Here is a 19,677-nt window from a genome sequence, read left to right on the forward strand (position 1 = left end):
CAGAATCAGCATATTAACAAAACCTCCAGGCAATTCACATGTACATTAAGGGTTGAGAAGCACTGCTCTAGCCCATAGGACTCGATTCTGCATGGTTTCAGCCTACTCTGCCCATAGAAATCAGAATTTCCCGGATGAGGTGACTCTGTCAGGCAGCCTGGACTCATGAATGTCTGAAGGACCTGGAAGCTGAATCTTCTCCAAAATTCAATAGAGGTGTGGTAGGATTTTCTGAATTTTTCCTGGGTTTGACTGAATCCATATAAATTATTCAAGGAGTACTCTAATAAATGTGAAAGATAAACTTGAACCCTCTGGAGTTACTTCAAGGAATGGTTACCTAGAAGTTCCTGATCCGTGCACTAAGGATTCTGGACCATAGTTTGAACTGATTATCCACCTTCCTGTGAGAGACCACCAAGGCTACACCCATCACGCGGCCATCCCTGATGTTTTACTTTAGATCTCCAGAAGTATCCGTGCCCAAGTCCTCATCCCCAGCTACTCCGGGCATGCTCTCATTTGGCCAGCCCTCCTCCTCATCCTTACTGGCCCACCTTCTAATGTACCCTCTGGAACTCCCCGTCTGTGACAGGAAAATGCCCAATAGCCTCCACTTTTGTTTTTTGCGGTTCGCGGGCCTCTCACTGTTGCGGCCTCTCCCGTTGCGGAGCACAGGCTCCGGACGCGCAGGCTCAGCGGCCATGGCTCACAGGCCCAGCCGCTCCGCGGCATGTGGGATCTTCCTGGACCGGGGCACGAACCCGTGTCCCCTGCATCGGCAGGCGGACTCTCAACCACTGCGCCACCAGGGAAGCCCCATAGCCTCCACTTTTTCAAATGCTTCTTGACCTCTCTGCTTTATGTGAAACCCAGCTATCCCGTGTGGTGCTCTCTCCCTCGGGGTATGTGCCCTCGGTCTCCCATTCCTCTTTGCTTCCAAACCTCCGGCTCCACTGAAACTGCTACCGAGTTCTACCAGCTGCTCCCTCATGGCTCTCTTCTGCTCTCCCTCTCCTCCTCTGTCTTCCTCTCGATCTTCTTCCTGTCATCAGTGACTGCATTCATGCAGGTGACCCATCCAATACCCTAGCCCAGTGTCTCTCAGCTGAGGCTCTATTGCCATCAGGGTAGGACAATCCTTTGTGCTAGACAGTCCAGCCCATTACAAGACATGTGGCATCTCTACACTCTGTCCACTAATTACCAGCGTTTTACCCGCTCCACAGCCGTGGCCACGTTAAACATCCCCACACATATTGCCCCCAGGAGGTAGGCAGCCCTATCCTGGGTTGAGGGCTACCATCACTCTCTCAGGCTCCTGATCTCACTTCCTCCAGGCACGCAAACCTTAGACTTGTCGTCACCAGTAACTGCGCCTCTGCTAAACAAGTAATCTCTGACCACTAACTTCCCAGCTCCCCTGAGTACCCCACACACTGAGACAAGTCTTTGACCTCATTAAGATCCCAAATCCACTAAATTCAGCGCTAGTTTTACTAATATTACTCCCTCCCCCATCTTTCATTTTTCTTCTCACTCAGCCTAAATTCCATGGTCAGTAATTAAACTGTTTCCTTCTCAGGATCCTCCACTTCTGCGCCCTTTTCTCGCTTCATCTCATGGCCTGGCAAACCCAGCCCTGTTCAGACCCAGACCTCTCTGTGCCTGTGCCTGATCCCCTGAATGTTGCTAGGGTGAAATCACACGACTGGGCTGACCAGTTTTATCTTAATGTTCCCGTCTCTCAGCACAATACGCGGTTTCCTGCAGGTCCCTTGTAAGCCTGCTCGCTGCTCTCCTGGATGACACTTCAGACTTTATCGCTTCAAACCTCCCCGGTGTTCCCCACACACACATTTCAGTAGAGAACCTCACTTTATGCTTCATTGAAAATAGAGACAATTTAGGCAGTTGACCTCTGTAATGGGGGAAAATACCCAGTTCTCCCTCCCTTGTGTTTCTCCCTTACTGTCACACAGAACACTTCACTTGTGACACTTCTTCACCAGATGTGTGGGGATTTTCCCTACACCAAGCAATTCTCCACGACACCAGCTGGTTGGCCTACAACTTAATTCTGATGCTATCTGCCTGGAGGTGACATCAGATCCCACAGGTTAAGCGCTCAGTCCCACAAGACTACTCCCCACTTCAGATGCCAATCCCTAGTAGTACGGCCCCAGGTTACCCACAATTTCTGTCCAGCTTGGGTACAAATCAGAGGTTCCCAGGTTTGAGTCTGATTTACTAGAGAGGCTCACAGAACTCAGGGCAACGCTTCTATTTACCAGTTTATTAAAGGATATGATTTAAACAAATACAAATGAACAACCAGATGAAGAAAAATACAAGGCGAGGTCTGAGAGTGTCCTGGGCACAGGAGCTTCTGCCTCCGTGGAGTTGGGGTGCATCACCCTCCTGGTATGTGGATGTGTTCAGCCACCTGAAAACTCTCCAAACCTCATACTAGTGGGATTTTATGGAGGCTTCTTCACGCAGGGATGATCAATTATTAACTCCATTTTCAACCCCTCTCACCCTTCTAGAGAAGTGGAGCCGGGGGGGCGGGGATCGGGGGGTGGTAAAAATTCCAAAGCCTCTAATCGTAGCTTAGTCTTTCTGGAGACCAGGAGCCACCAGGCACCCACCCAGAGTGGCCTCAATAGAGCAAAAGCTGCTCCTGGTGTTCAAATCACATAGGAATTTACAAGGAAGGGTTCTAGGAGCTCTGTGCTTGGAATTGGGGCCAAAGACCAAGACATATATTTACTACTATCTCACAGCTTCCACTTTTTCAACCTACATACTCATTGGAGCCTGTACCAAGAGTCACTGTCTGTGTTACAATGGGAAAACGTCCTTACTATTTTCAAAAGCCAAGCATTCCTTTGTCACTAGATATCACCCTCTCTCATCTCTCAAGGACTTGCTCCAACATTATTCCTTCTCTCCTTCAAAGCACCATTTTCCTTTTCTCCACTGGATCATTCCTGTCAGCATAAGACATGTTCCATGGTTTCTCAGCCAAAACCAAAAACCCAAGACAAACCATCCCTTCATTCCCTCATCCCAAGCAGGGCAACATTTCCTGATTTCACTCCACAGCAAAAGTTCATACACTTTCACGTCGCATTCACTCTTATAAACAACATTTTGGTTTACATATATATGTTTCATACATATATACACACACACATATATATGAAAGAATATATAGGATGTATATGTACAGTCTGGAAAATAATAAAACGAACACCTCCTGTACCCACCACCCAACACCCAGCCTAAAAAATAAAACCTGAGCAGGACCTCAGAAGCACCATCTCCCTCCCCAGCCACTTCCTCCTTCCCCCACTGCTATCCTGAACTCTGTGTTAATCATTCCTTTGCTTTTTCTTTTTAATGGTTTTTTAATACCCACATATGCATCCCTAGATAGTATATTATTTGCTTATACCTATTTCAAAACTTTTTATGAATGGAATCATTTTGTATAATTCCCCTGTGATTTAAAAAAATTTCTACATATTTTGGAATTCCCTGGCAGTCCAGTGGTTAGGACTCTGCACTTCCACTGCAGGGGGCCCAGGTTTGATCCCTGGTTGGGGAACTAAGATCCCTCAAGGTGCATGGCATGGCCAAATATATATATATATATATATATATATATATATATATATATATATATTCTACATATTTCTTTAATTCATGCATGTTTATGTGTACATTTATAGTTCATTTTCACTGCTGTATTCTATTGTACAACTATACCACAGTTTTACTTTTTTTTTTTTTTTTTTTTGCGTTACGCGGGCCTCTCACTGTTGTGGCCTCTCCCGTTGAGGAGCACAGGCTCCGGACGCGCAGGCTCAGCGGCCATGGCTCACGGGCCCAGCCGCTCCGCGACATGTGGGATCTTCCCAGACCGGGGCACGAACCCGTGTCCCCTGCATCCGCAGGCGGACTCTCAACCACTGCGCCACCAGGGAAGCCCTATATATCCGACTTTTAATAGACATTTGGCCTGTTTCAGTTTATGGCTATGAATATCGTAAGGCATACCTTCTGCTGCAGATGGAGGGGTTCCTCTGGGGGTGGAGTTGTGAGGCTGGAGTGAAGACAGAAGGGTTTCCGCTTCTCTGGGAGAGGAGCTGCAAAGTTGGAGGGAATGCACACATCCAACTTTATTAATTTTTTTTTTTTAATTTGTATTTATTTATTTTGGCTGTGTTTGGTCTTCGTTTCTGTGCGAGGGCTTTCTCTAGTTGCGGCAAGTGGGGGCCACTCCTCATCGCGGTGCGGGAGCCTCTCACTATCGCGGCCTCTCTCGTTGCAGAGCACAGACGCCAGACGCGCAGGCTCAGTAATTGTGGCTCACGGGCTCTAGAGCGCAGGCTCAGCGGCCATGGCTCACGGGCCTAGTTGTTCCGCGGCATATGGGATCTTCCCAGACCAGGGCTCGAACCCGTGTCCCCTGCATTGGCAGGCGGATTCTCAACCACTGTGCCACCATGGAAGCCCCTAACTTTATTAATTTTTAGCAAAAAACAATGTATTCCTCTTACTGCACTTTCATTAACTAAAATCCTATTCGGCCTTCTCTCCATCTTCTAGTCAAACAGAGCTCCACCAGCTATTTTCTTATAATGTCATATAATGAAATTTCAGAGCCTGGGCTTGAAAAGTATTTTTTTCATTACTCAGAGGTGAGAGCTGTTCCCTGCTCCCGCACAGCCTCTAAGAGGACAATACTCGACATCACAAAAGTGGTTCAAAGAATCTGCTTGACAGGTGAGAATGTAGGGGACCGGCTGCCTCCTGCGGGGAGGGGAAGCGGGGTGAGCCCGGGAGGAGCCAGGGCTTGCGAAGGTGTGGAAGGAGACAGTGTTTGAGTCCCTAGGCAAGTTTAGCCTGGCCTTAGCCGTTGCAGGAGGCATGGCAAATTCTGCCTTGTATAATACAGATGCTGGGCTCAGAGCTATCCTATCACCTTTGACCCGTTCTGTGGAGTGCAGGACATTGTTGTAGGAAAAGGGACTCACTTTCTCATCCCTTGGGTACAGAAACCAATTATCTTTGTTTACCGCCCTCCACCACGTAAACGTGCCAGTAATCACTGGAAGCAAAGATTTATAGAATGTCAACATCACCCTGCGCACCCTCTTCCAGCCGGTTACTAGCCACTTCCCCGAATCTTCACCAGCATCAGAGAAGATTATGATGAGCACATGCTACCGTCCATCACTACAGAGATCCTCAAATCCGTGGTGGCTCACCTTGATGCTGGAGAACTGATCACCAGAGAGAGCTGGTCTCCAGACAGGTGAGCGATGACCTCATGGAGAGAGCAGCAACCTTTAGGCTCATCCTGGATGACATAACCCTTGACACATCCGACCTTCGGAAAGGAGTTCACAGAAGTGGTGGAAGCCAAACAGAGGGCTCAGCAGGAAAAAGAGAGAGCCAGATTTGTGATGGAAAAGGCTGAGCAGCAGCCATCATCTCTGCGGAGGGCGATTTCAAGGCAGCAGAGCTGAGAGCCAACTCACTTGCCCCTGCAGGCGGCCGCCTGATTGAACTGCACAAGTTGGAGGCCTCAGAGGACATCACGTACCAGCTGTCCCTCCGAACATCACCTACCCGCCCGCTGGGCAGTCGGTGCTCTTCCAGCTGCCCCAGTGAGGCCCACGCCTCCTGGGGCCATCCGGACCACAGCCCCGATGATTCTCAACATCACCTTCCCTCTTCCACCCCAGAAATCACTGTGAAACCTCATGATTGGCGTAAAGTGAAGGAAATAAAAGTAAAATCACTTCAGATCTCTAACTACTCTATCAAAGAAAAAAAAAAAGAATCTGCTTGTTTGGTTCAAAACTTTTAACGGAATGTGTCCTGTTCTCCCATGTAAAGCGGACATGTGTGACTCTTCACCACTGTTTGCAACTCAGAGCAGCAGGGTCTTGTTCGACTCCTATGACTTTAGAAATTGTTGCCACATCCTGTGAAAATAACCACTATGTGAAAATAACCTCCAAAGAAACCAATATTTGGTTGCTTGTCTTAAGTCACTGACTTAATTATAATGTTGTAAATTGTCTCAGTATTCCTAAAAGTTACAGATACTTGAAAAAACTTCTCTTACAGATCAGAAGAGGATCATGGCACTTTTCTCTTACATGCATCATGGAAAAATCGAAGCCCCTGCTAGATATATTATAATATTTAACAAATCATCTGAAAGTCCTTGTAATCATCTTGTCAACACTGCGTAATCAAAATTGTTTTCCAAAGTAGCTGTAACACTCTCCAATCCCACCAGCAGAAGATTTTCATTCCCATTACTCCACACCCTTGCCTAGACTTGATATTGACTAACTCTTTAATGTTTGCCAGTCTGGTAGGCATAAATTGGCATCTAGCTGTGCATCTAATTTGCATTTTCCTGACTATTAATAAGATTAAGAATCTTTCTATGTTTCTGGGCCTTTTTTTTTTTCTGTGAAATGTCTGTCCTATCTTTAGGCTATTTTTCTGTTAGGTTATTTATCTTTTTCTTACAGATTTGTAGAAAATATTTACATATTCTGGCTACTCTTCTTTGACAATTCTATGTGTTACAAATATTTTCTCCCAGTTTGTTATTTGTCTTTTCACTATCTTTAAAGTGTGTTTTTTGTTTGTTTGGTTGGTTGGTTGGTTGGTTTTGGCTGTGCCGTGGCCGTAGAAGCATGGAGTATCAACCACTAGACCACCAGGGAAGTCCTAAAGTATGTTTTGATAAACAAGTTTGTTTTAAAGTAGTCAGTAATATCAGTATTTTTCTCTTTGGTAAATATTTTTTTAATCCTAAGAAATCCCTCTGTCTGCCTAAATTGGAAAGATATTCTCCTACATTTTCTTCTAAATATTTTAATCTTTGCTTTTTGTATTTAAGAATTTAATCCAACCAGAATTGATTTTGTGTGTGTGTGAGAGTGAGTTATCTATTTCTTTTTTTCCATATAGGTAACTATTTGCCCTAACACAATACATTGAATAGTCTACACTTTACCCACTGACCTACAAGTTCCATTTCCATTAATCAAGTTTCTACATGTATGTGAGTCTGTTTCTGGGCTCTCTAGTTCCATTGGTCTATTTACTATCTACAGACTAATGATATACTGTCTTAATTACTAAGGCTTTATAATAACTCTCAATATGTGGTAAAGTAAGTTTCCCCATCTTCTTCTGGAAGTTATTTGGTTATTCTTGGCCCTTTACTCTTCCATGTATATTTTGGAATCAACTTCTCAAGTTACATACCCACACACAAATCCTATTGGAATTGCACTGAATTAATTTATCAATTTGTAAAGAACCAATATCTTTATCATATTGTCTTTATCCAAAAACATGATCTATCACTCCATGTATACTGACCTTCAGGTTCCTCCATGTCTTATCGTGGCTTGATACCTCATTTTTTTTTTCTGAATAATATCCACTGTATGGATGTACCATAGTTTGTTTTTCCATTCACCTACTGAAAAACATCTTGGTGGCTTACAAGTTTTAGCAATTATAAATAAAGCTACTATGAACATTCATGTGCAGGTTTTCGTGTGGACTTAAGTTTTCAAATCCTTTGGGTTCATACCAAGATACGTGATTGCTGGATTACATGTTTAGCTTTGTAAGAAATTGCCAAACTCTCCAAAGTGGCTGTACCGTTTTGCATTCCCACCAACACTAAATGAGAGTTCCTGTTGCCCCACATCCTCGTAAGTGCTTGGCATTGTCAGTATTTTGGATTTTGACCATTCAAATAGACATACAGTGGTATCTCACTGTTTTAATTTGCAATTCCCTAATGACATAGGATGCTGAACATCTCTTTAATGCTCTTTTGCCATCTGGATATCTTGTTTGATGAGGTAACTGTTCAGATCTTTTGCCCAATTTTTAATTGGGTTGTTTATTTTCTTATTGTTGAGTTTTAAGAGTTCTTTGTATATTTTAAATAACAGTCCTTCAGCAGATATTTGTTTTGCAAATATTTTCTCCTACCTGTGACTGCAATTGTTTTTTATAGGTAAAGTTTTTTCCAGCAATTTTGCAAAACTCTCTTGTTAGTTCTAATTATATATCTGAGATTCTTTGGAGTTTTTTACATAGTCAGCTATATCATCTGCAAATAATGACAGTTCTGTTTCTTCCTTTCAAACCCATATTATTTTAATGTTGTCTGTTATTTATTTATCTCTATGCCTTTGGCTAAGACCTCCCAAACAATGTTTCCTTGATCTTAAATGAAAGTTTTTGGCATTTCAAGTTTTTGTCAAGTTTTGCTTCATGTACTTTGAAGCTCTATTATTGGGTGCCTAGACATTTAGAATTATGTTCTTAATGAATTAACCCCTTTATTATTATGAAAATCTCTTTCTTTTATCCCTGGTTATATTCCTTGCTCTGAAGTCTACTTTGGTATTAATAGAACCACACTTTCTTATGATGTTTTTTATCTTTTTCCATCCTTTTATATTTTCAATCTGTGTGTCATTATATTTAAAGTGGGTGTTTTTTTAAACCTACAGCATATAATTGAATCTTGCATTTTTATCCCAGTGTGACAATCTCTTAGATTGGGGAGCTCTTGGACTTTCACATGGAATGCAGTTATAAATATGGTTCCGTCTAAATCTACCACTTAGTTGGTTTTTTTTTTTTTAACCATTTGTCCTGTGTTTTCTTTGTTTCTTTATTCCTTTTTCCTGACTTCTTTTGGATTTATTTAGCATAGTTTAGTATTCCATTTTATCTACTTTATTAGCAATCTGTCTTTGGAGTTTTTTAAAAATTATTTTTCTAGGGCGGTTTTAGGTTCATATGTCTTTGGGTTTTGTTTTGTTCTGTTTCTAGTGATTGCTCATGTTTCACAACTTGCATCATTACCTCATCACTATCTACACTCAAATAATATTATACCATTTTACATATATTGTTAGAACCTTAAAACAGTATACTTCAATTTTTTCTCTCCCATACTCTGTGCTAGTTTTCATACATTTTAGTTCTATGTATGTTATAAACCACACAGTACTTTGTCATTGTTTTTGCTTTAAAATGGCTATCTTTTAAAGAAACTTTTAAATGACAAAAAGTATTTTAAATCTACCCACATATTTACCATTTCCAGTGTTCTTTGTATAGATCCAAGTTTTCACCTGGCATCATTTTCCTTTCACATGAAGAATTCCTTTAACGTGTCCTGTGATACAGTGGTTTTCTTGTAGTTTTCAAACTTTTGAAAAATTTTAGTCATTATGTCTTCAACTACTTTTTCTGCAGTGCTTCCCCTCACTCCACCCTTTCTCTTCTCCTTCTGAAACTCCAATTACACATATGTTAGAATGCTTTGATATTGTCACATGGCCAAATGCTCTGATCTTTTTCCTAGTGTTTTTTTCTCTGTGTGCTTTAGTGCAAATAGTTTCTATTCTATTTCTATGTGTGGATGTTGATTGATATTTTCTTCTGCAGTGCTTAACCTGGTATAAATCCCAATAGGTGAAATTTTTATTTAGTATATTATATTTTTTAGTCTCCAGAAATCTTCCATCTCTCCTCATTCTGTTCATGTTTTCCTTTAAACCCTTGAGCATATTTATAATAATTACATTAAAGTCCTTATTTGCTAATTCTATCATAGCTTCCATTTCTGGTTTGTTTTTAAATTCTGTCTGTTTTTATTGACTGATTTTTCTTCTGGTTGTGGGTCACATTCTTCTGCTTATTGGCATACGTAATTTTTTTGATTGAATGTTATATGTTTCAAATGTTACATTGCTGCGTGTCTATATTTTAAAGGATGTTGAGGGGTTTTTTTTCTGGCTGGCAATTAAATTACTTGCAGATCAGTTTGATCTTTCTGAGGCTTGTTTGTAAGCTTTTATGGCCGGTTCGTGGTAGCCCATGCTCTAGGGGTGGTTTAGCTCTCCTATTAAGGTGTGACTCTTCAGGTCTCACTATGGAGTACCCCAGATGATTAACAAGGCCTTTCGAGTCTGACTGGTCAGACTCTGCTCTGTGGAGCTCTGGGAATTGTTTAGTTTAAAGCTTCCAGGTTATTCTTTGCCCAGATTCATGGAGCTTCACCCACTTCTTTGTCTCTTAGTATCAAGCAAAGTCTCAAGGTGACCCCTATGGAGAATGCTGGATCTCTTTTCTCTATGGAACTATACCCTCTCTAGAACTTTGTCCCACAACTTGCAGCATCTTCTGCCTTCCTGAACTCTGAACCCTATCTTCTCAACTCAGTGACTCGTGCTCTGCTTGGGAACCCCCTCCCTACACTGTGGTCCAGAAGGTGCCTACGGGCAGAAAGCCAAGGCAGTTGTGAGGTTCACCTCACTTATTTCCTTTACCCCCTTCAGGAATCACAGTCTTGCACTGCCTGTGTCCAAAGTCTGAAAACAGCTGTTCCACATCTCACATTCGATTTTTTAGTTGCTTACAGCAGGGGAGCAAGTTGGAACCCTATTAGTCCATAATGGCCAGAATCAGAAGTCTCTTTTAATTTCTTAATGTGGTGAATTACATTAATTGATTTTCTAAATAATTGATTTTAAACTTTGCATTCCTTGCACATCTGGCCTAAACCCAACTTCCAACTTGGTCATTATATCTTCTTAACGTATTGCTGGATTTAAGATAGATAGACAGGAGCACAGACAGGTATGTAAGTATATATATAGATAAGTAGATAGATAGGTATTCTAAGTTCTGAGTGAAATTGTCATATAATTTTCCTTTCTTGAAATGTCCTTGTCTGGTTTTGGATTCAAGGCTGTGCTGGCCTTATAAAATGAATTAGGGCTTCCCTGGTGGTGCAGTGGTTGAGAGTCCGCCTGCCAATGCAGGGGACATGACGGGTTCATGTCCCAGTCCGGGAAGATCCCACATGCCACAGAGCGGCGGGGCCCGTGAGCCATGGCCGCTGAGCCTGCGCGTCCAGAACCTGTGCTCCGCAACGGGAGAGGCCACAACAGTGAGGCCCGCATACCACTAAATAAATAAATAAATAAATAAATAAATAAATAAATAAATAAAATAAAATGAATTAGGAAGAGTTTCTTCTGTTCTATAGAAAAGTCTGTGCATGAGCAGAATGATAAATTCCTTAAATGTTTTGTAGAACTAGGCTGTCAAGCTGACTGGACCTGATGATTTCTTCATGGGAATATTTCAAAATATTGATTCAATTTCATTAATAATTACAAGATTATTCAGATATTCAATTGTTTCTCAATTATATTTTTTTAAGTTATACTTTTGTAAGAATTTATCCATTTTATCTATTTTTTCAAATATAGTACATAAAATAGTTCATAATATTCTTTTGTTACCATTTGAATTTCTTCTAGATATACAGTTATGTCCTCTTTTTTATTATTAATATTTTTTCTTTTTTCTTTGTCTCCCCTCCCCCACCCTTCTCTTTCAGTACTGCCAGTTTGGTTTTTCCATTTTACAAGTTTTTTTTTTTTTCTTTTTCAAAAGATTAACTTTGGGGTTTATTTGTACTCTCTTGTATGACTATATTGTCTGTCATTAATTTCTACTTTTTTTAATGTTCCTTCTTTTGCTTTTTTTTTTAGTTTATTATGCTATTCTTTGTTTCTCATGAATTCTCAGCTACTTTCAGAATTCACAATCTTGTTGTCTAATTTAAATCATATATTATCATCAAAATGTGTTCTTCAGGTTCTGTTACATAATACTCGTGATATCATCTAGTTCAGAATAGTTTCTAGTCTTCAATATTATTTTTCTCTTTTTTTTAAACATCTTTATTGGAGTATAATCACTTTACAACGGTGTGTTAGTTTATGCTGTATAACAAAGTGAATCAGCTATATGTATACATATATCCCCATATCTCCTCCCTCTTGTGTCTCCCTCCCACCCTCCCTATCCCACCCCTCTAAGTGGACACAAAGCACCGATCTCCCTATGCTATGCGGCTGCTTCCCACTAGCTATCTATTTTATATTTGGTAATGTACAATATTATTTATTCTTTAGCCCACAAGCTTTTTTAGAATTATGTGCATTAATTTTCAAACTCATGAGAATTTTCATCAGAGTTTTTGAGAATTTTCTAATTATCTTTTATTGATTTTCCATTTAATTGCATTGTAGTCCAAAAATGTTGACTGTATACTAATTCTTTGAAAGTTGTTAAGGTTTAATAGCCTACTGCATGATCAATTTTTTTCTTCCAGTTTTATAGAGGTATAATTGACATACAGCACTGTATAAGTTTAAGATGTTCAGCATAATGATTTGACTTACATACAATATGAAAAGTTTATCACAGTAAGTTTAGTGAACATCCATCATCTCATATAGATACAAAATTAAAGAATTGGAAAAAAATTTTGTGTGTGATGAGAACTCAGAATTTATACTCAACATTTATATAAAGCATACAGCAGTGTTTATATTCACCATGTTGTACATTATGTCCCTAGTACTCATTTATCTTATAACTGGAAGTTGGTACCTTTTGACTATCATCATCCATTTCCCTGTTCCCCCACCCCCTGCCTCTGGTAATCACAGATATGATCTTTTTCTATTAGTTTAATTAATTAATTAATTAATGACATACTATTTGCATATAACACATCCTCCCATATACTTTTTATTCATTTATTTTCCAACATTTTTATTTATTTATTTTTGTTTATAAATTTATTTTTTGGCTGCATTGGGTCTTCGTGACTGTGCAAGGTCTTTCTCTAGTTGCGGCGAGTGGGAGCTACTCTTCGTTGCGGTGCATGAGCTTCTGATTGCGGTGGTTTCTCTTGTTGTGGAGCATGGGCTCTAGGCATGCAGGCTTCAGTAGTTGTGGCACGTGGGATCAGTAGTTGTGGCACATGGGCTCTAGAGCACAGGCTCAGTAGTTGTGGCTCACGGGCTTAGTTGCTCCGTGGCATGTGGGATCTTCCCGGACCAGGTCTCAAACCCATGTCCCTTGCATTGACAACCAGATTCTTAACCACTGCACTACCAGGAAAGTCCCATATGAGTTAATTTGTTTTTGAAGCATAATTGATTTACAACACTGTAGGAGCTCCTGGTACATGACCTAGCGGTTCAATATTTGTATACATTTCAAAATGATCACCACAATAAGTCTAGTTACAATATCACCATACAAATATATTACAGGGTTATCAACTATATTCCCTCCACTGTACATTTCATATCTGTGACTCATTTATTTTGCAACTTGAAATTTGCACCTCCTAATCTCCCTCACCTATTTCTTTCATCCCACATCCCCCTCCCCTCTAGCAACCACCTGTTTTTTCTGTATCTATAACTTTGTTTCTGTTGTTATGTTTGTTCATTTGTTTTATTTTTTAGATTCTAAATATTAGTGAAATCATACAGTATTTGTCTTTCTCTGTCTGACTTATCTCACTTAGCATAGTACCCTCTAGGTCTATCCATGCTGTCGCAAATGGCAATGTTTTATTCTTTTCTATGGCAGAGTAATATTTCAGTGTGTGTGTGTGTGTGTGTGTGTGTGTGTGTGTGTGTGTGTGTGTGTGTGTGTGTAACACATTTTCTTTTTCCATTTTTCTATTGATGGAAGCTTGGGTTGCTTCCATTTCTTGACTATTGTAAATAATGCTGCAATGAACATAGAGGTGTATATCTTTTCTAATTAGTGTTTTTGTTTTCTTCAGATAAATACCCAGGAGTGGAATTGCTGTATCATATGGTAGTTGTATTTTCAATTTTTAGAGGAATCTCCATGTTGTTTTCCATAGTGGCTGCACTAATTTACATTCAGTACATGAGTGTTCCCTTTTCTCCACATCTTCACCAACACTTGCCATTTGTTGTCTTTTTGATAACAGCCATTCTTACAGGTGTGAGGTGATATCTCATTATGGTTTTGTTTTTTTTTTTTTTTTTTTTTATCCTGAAATCTTGCTATAATTGCTCATTATTTCTAGGAGTCCTTTTGTTAATTCTTTTGGATTTTCTATTAGACAATCAGGTCATCTGAGAACAGAGTTTCATTTCTTCCTCCCGATCCGCATACATTTTATCCTTTCTCTGTCTTATTGCATTAGCCAGGACTTCCAATATGAATTTGAAAAGCAGTGGTGACAAGGGACATCCTCGCCTTGTTTCTGATCTTAGTGGGGAAGTTTCAAGTTTCTTACTATTCAGTATGATGTTAGCTCTAAGTTTTGTTTTTTTTTTAACATCTTTATTGGAGTATAATTGTTTTACAGTAGTGTGTTAGTTTTCCCTCTACAACAAACTGAATCAGTTATACATACACACATGCTCCCACATCTCCTCCCTCTTGCATCACCCTCTCTCCCACCCTCCCTATCCCACCCCCCCAGGCGGTCACAAAGCACAGAGGTGATCTCCCTGTGCTATGCAGCAGCTTCCCACCAGCTATCTAATTTACATTTGATAGTGTATATATGTCCCTGCCACTCCCCTACTTCGTCACAGCCCACCCCTCCCCCTCCCCATATCCTCAAGTCCATGCTCTAGTACAGCCAACCGTTCTTAAAGGAATGCTGGCTTAAGGAAGGGTGGGGGGTGGGGGGGACACAGGAAGCTTCCTCCCCGAACCTGTCTGGTCTGTGTTACCTCAGCTCAAGTAGTGTGGGCCTACGAGGAAGGAAAGCAAGATGTCCTGAGCACCTCAGTGCACCTTTATGTTATCCCATGTAATCCTCACAGCTGAGAGAGAAAGTGAGGTTCTGAGGAATAAACATAACTGACCCTTGGTAAAGCAAAGAGCCTGGAGACAAACTCAAGTCTCCTCTGAAGCCCGTGGTTTTTTTTTTATGTCTCAGGTGCCCTGGAAGAAATGGAGAACATGTTTACTGAGCACCTACTATGTGCCAGGCCCTCTCCTGTACATTTCTTCATGTAGTCCTCACCTAACCTGTATGGATGTCACTATCCACCTTTTAGAGATGGAAAATTGGGACTCAGGAAGATTGAACAACTTTCCCATGGTCAAACAGCTGGTAAGAGGCAAGCAGAGCAGATATGCAAGCCCACCATGACTGGCTCTCCCATTTCCCCCTTGCTGCCCGCCCTCCAGCTCTGTCACTTGGCTCTCTCCATGGCTCACTTGCAATTTCACTGATGCTGACAGTCTTCCCTAAGCCCGCCTGGTACAGCCTGGCAAAGAGAGAGACTACTATTTTCCACAGTGTAGGTGCCCACTGCACTGCACTGCCAAAGGATGGAAGTCAGGCAGGAGACTCCACACCATCCATGATCAACCGCTTCATCAGCGAGATGCCAGTTAGCAAGCAGCCTATTGCTAACAGAGCTTCAGGGGTGGACCAAGGATCTGCCGGACTTGAAAGCTGCATCATTCTGAACTTATGGGACTGTCATCATCTATCCTCGCACAGTGCTTACTGGGTCTGTCCCCAACCCCTCTGTCAGGCCATCTGCAAAAATTTGGGGCTTGAATGGCAATAAAGCAATAGAGATCACTCTTTGCTCATCTATAATTTATCTTCCCTTCTTCTCCAAAATTCTCTCTTTAGAGAATCAGGGTTCTCTAAAACCCACATTTTATTTAGATATTTAACTCCCTGAAATGTTGACCTTATTCCCTGGGCCAGGGGTAAATCGTGATAGTCTTACTCATTAATGGTAACCCCATTCCCCTTCTGGCCATTGAGACAGAAGTGAAGTCTGCTGGGGGACTCCAAGAAAGTCTTCCTCCCTCTTATGAAGGAGATTGGAAGATACAGTCCTCCTCTTCTTTTGGATGCTCTCATATTTAAAAGATACATGGGAACTGCCATATTGAGTCTAATAGCCTAAAGATAGAGAGGCACTACACCAAAGAAGGCAGAATATAAAGATCAAAAAACTTGGGTCTTTTATGCTTTAGTGAGCTGCTGATCACCCAACCTGGAACTGGTCTCCCTGTGGGTTTCTTATAACGTGAGATGATGTCCTTATTTGTAAGCCACTTTGGTTTTTAGTTTGGTTTTGTTTTGTTTTTTCACATATAACATTTTATTTTAAAAAATTCACAGAGGGCTTCCCTGGTGGCGCAGTGGTTGAGAGTCCGCCTGCCGATGCAGGGGACGTGGGTTCGTGCCCCGGTCCGGGAGGATCCCACATGCCGCGGAGCGGCTGGGCCCGTGAGCCATGGCTGCTGAGCCTGCGCGTCCGGAGCCTGTGCTCCGCAACGGGAGAGGCCACAACAGTGAGAGGCCCGCGTACCACAAAAAAAAAAAAAAAAATTCACAGAAAGATACAAAGTAATAGACCCATGACTATTTCCCCATCCTCCACCAATATTAATGTTATATGTAACTGTACTATAATATCAAAACTAAGAAACTTACATTAGTACAGTACATAAAACTTATTTATATTTCACCATTGTACTCATGTGTCTCTCTGCATGTGTAGACCTGTACAATTTTATCACACATGTAGCTTTGAGTATCCACCACCAAATCAAAATACTCAATGATACCATCACTACAAGACTTCCTTGTGCTACCCTTTTATAGTTGCATCCATGCCCTCCTCACTAATCCCAGGCAACCACTAATTTGTTTACCATGTTTATAATTTTTCATTAAAAGAATGCTATAGAGGGCTTCTCTGGTAGCGCAGTGGTTGAGAGTCCGCCTGCCGATGCAGGGGACGCGGGTTCATGCCCGGGTCTGGGAAGATCCCACATGCCGCAGAGCGGATGGGCCTGTGAGCCATGGCCGCTGAGCCTGCGCGTCCGGAGCCTGTGCTCCACAACGGGAGAAGCCACAACAGTGAGAGGCCCGCGTACCACACACACACACACACACACACACACACACACACACACACACACACACACACACAAAATGATTTGCTGAAAACTTCCGGGGAGGTTGGGGTTTTGGGGGGGCATGAGCCACCTGTCTCCTTGCATGGCCCTGAAATAAACCTTTCTCTCCTCCAAACTCCAACGTTTCCGTTTGTTTGGCCTCACTACTGGGGTGCACGCTAGCGATGTAAACCCTGGACTCTGGGTAATAACGCTGTATGAATGTGGGGTCATCAGTTGTAACAAATATTCCACTCTGGGAGGAGATGTGAATAACGGGGAGGCTATGCATAGGCGGGGGCAGAGAAGGGCTATACGGGAACTCTGTACTTTCTGCTCAATTTTGCTGTGAACCTAAAACTGCTCTGAAAAGTAAAGTCTATTAAAAAACAAATCAAAAACCTATGCCCAGGCCCAACCCATAACAATTAAACCAGACTCTCTGGGGGTGGAGTCCAGTGCTTTTTAACTCCTCAGGTGAATCAGGATTGAGAACCGCTGGTAAAGCCAATCAGAACCCACCTCTGGACCTGGGAGTAGGTTCAGTTGATCTGTTGCAAACCTAATGGTTGAGACTGCGGGGAGGGGGTGTTCTTACCAAGCAGCATGAGAAATGAATACTGGAGCAGCCGCAAGCACATACCCATGAGAGATGAGGGCAACTGTCAAAGACAACGTACCCAGCTGGATTCCTATTCCGTCAGATGACAGCTCCACATTTAAGCAAGACCGTGTCCCCCACTGTCACAATGTTGCCGACAGGCTTCTGTTTTGAATATGGAGATAAGCATCCTGACCTACAAGTATGGACTTCTTTTCCAAGAGGAAGAGCAGGTCTTGCATTCCACCATACCTCCTGCCACCCCCCAGATCCTCTTCGGGTGAACACAGAACCTAGGAGTAATAGTCTGGAGCTCTAATAGAAAAACAGAATCGTGTATAAATCTGATTGCCCTTTCCAGGTATAGAGCTTGCAGCAATGGCTTCTTATTAACCCTATTCTAACTGAAGGTATAATAGAATTAAACCATTAGTTCTGACCTAATGAAATCCCTGCTTGTGGTTTCCAATTTCATATCACTTTCTGGGGTCCATAGATCTGCCTTAAAACAAAAAAAAAGAAAAAAAGGGGGGCCCCCCTGGTGGCGCAGTGATTGAGAGTACGCCTGCCGATGCAGGGGACACGAGTTCGTGCCCCGGTCCCGGAAGATCCCATATGCTGAGGAGCGGCTGGGCCCGTGAGCCATGGCAGCTGAGCCTGCGCATCCGGAGCCTGTGCTCCACAACGGGAGAGGCCACAACAGTGAGAGGCCCGCATACCGCAAAAAAACAAACAAACAAAAAAACGAGACCATAAGCAGCTCCATCCAGCCTTGGAGGGCTGCGGTCAGGGATCTTGCTGCAAGGGGGCAATGAGGATGGCGGCAGGGAATGGCGTTCCAGGCCTGCATTACTTACTGATCCCAGGATTCTTAGCAGGGCCAAATGAGACATTACACAGGAAGGCATTTTGTAAACTACACCTGTGTGGAAATACAGCATTATTTAAAAATCTAGTATATGAAGATGTGCGTTCTTTTTAAAATTTAAGGAAGTGTTTGCCACCCAAAAGAATTCCTCAGTTTGCAAAAGTGTTTACCTAAGAGTCCTTTGAATGACAAGCTCTCTGCTCTTTTAAGATGATTCCGTCAACAACTGGTGCTGGGAAAATTGGATATCCTTACACAGAATAGAATGAAGTTGGACCCTTACTTTATGCCATTGTCAACGACAAACGAATCCAGACATGAGTTAAAGCGACAAAAACATTGTATTCAATTACTACTGAAAATAAGGGAAAGAGCTGAGCTCTGTTCTGAATTGGCAGAGGTGACTGGGCATTTTAAAGAGAGACTGGCAGGGGCGGCGGCAGTGGTGGCAGTTGGCGGCACAAGTGACAAATGACAAAGGGTTCATCAGTGTAATTGTGATTGGTCAGTGTGCCTTGAGCAGCTGTGTCTGCTAACTGGCAGTTATTGAAGTTAGGAGGGACTGGGAGACAGACCCCTACCCTGACTGATGATTACATTTCAAAGGAATGTCTCTCAGGTCCCCGAGAAAGATGCTCCTCAGTTGTAGGAGATAGTTATACATCTCAAAGAAACAGAGGAACATTCATAATTATAAACTTGTTTTAGTAAATGCTCTAAGGAGAGGAAGTAAAGGGCCTATCTTCAGGTGTTGGCTAGAACAAACAGTAAACTAATTGGACAGCCCTGAGCTTTTCCAGACAGGAACTCAAAAGGGGGCTGGGTGTCCCAGGGAAGTAGCTTTAGGTGGTTAGAAGTCACGTTCAAATTTGGTCAAGTCTCCTAGGACAGGGGTTTGAATGGAGAGTTTTTGCCATTCTTAACTATATACAAAAATGAACTTAAAACAGATCAGAGACCTAAACATATGAGCTAAAACTATAAAACTCTTAGGAGAAAACATTGGGTTTGGCAATGATTTCTTGGATATGACACCAAAAGCACAGGAAACAAAAGAAAAAAATAAATTGGTCTACACCAAAATTTAAAACTTCTGTGCATCAAAGGACACAAATCAACAGAGTAAAAACGCAGCCTACAGAATGGGAGAAAATATTCTCAAATTATATATTTTATATATATATATATTTATATATTTTATATATATATATATATATATATATATATAAAGAACTCCTATGACTCAAGGGAAAAAAGTTCAATGAAAAAATGGGTAAAGGACTAGAATAGATATTTCTTCAAAAAAGATATGCAAATAAACAATAAGCAC

General features: G+C 41.7%; 1 pseudogene; it reads left to right on the forward strand.

Annotated features, from left to right (window-relative positions):
- The first annotated feature begins 1,174 nt into the window (after nt 1–1,174).
- Nucleotides 1,175–5,685, forward strand: LOC131752376 (prohibitin 1-like; annotated as a pseudogene).
- Nucleotides 5,686–19,677: the final 13,992 nt, after the last annotated feature.

The sequence above is a fragment of the Kogia breviceps genome, chromosome 1 (genome assembly GCF_026419965.1).
Source record: "Kogia breviceps isolate mKogBre1 chromosome 1, mKogBre1 haplotype 1, whole genome shotgun sequence".
In the NCBI taxonomy this organism is placed as follows: domain Eukaryota; kingdom Metazoa; phylum Chordata; class Mammalia; order Artiodactyla; family Physeteridae; genus Kogia; species Kogia breviceps.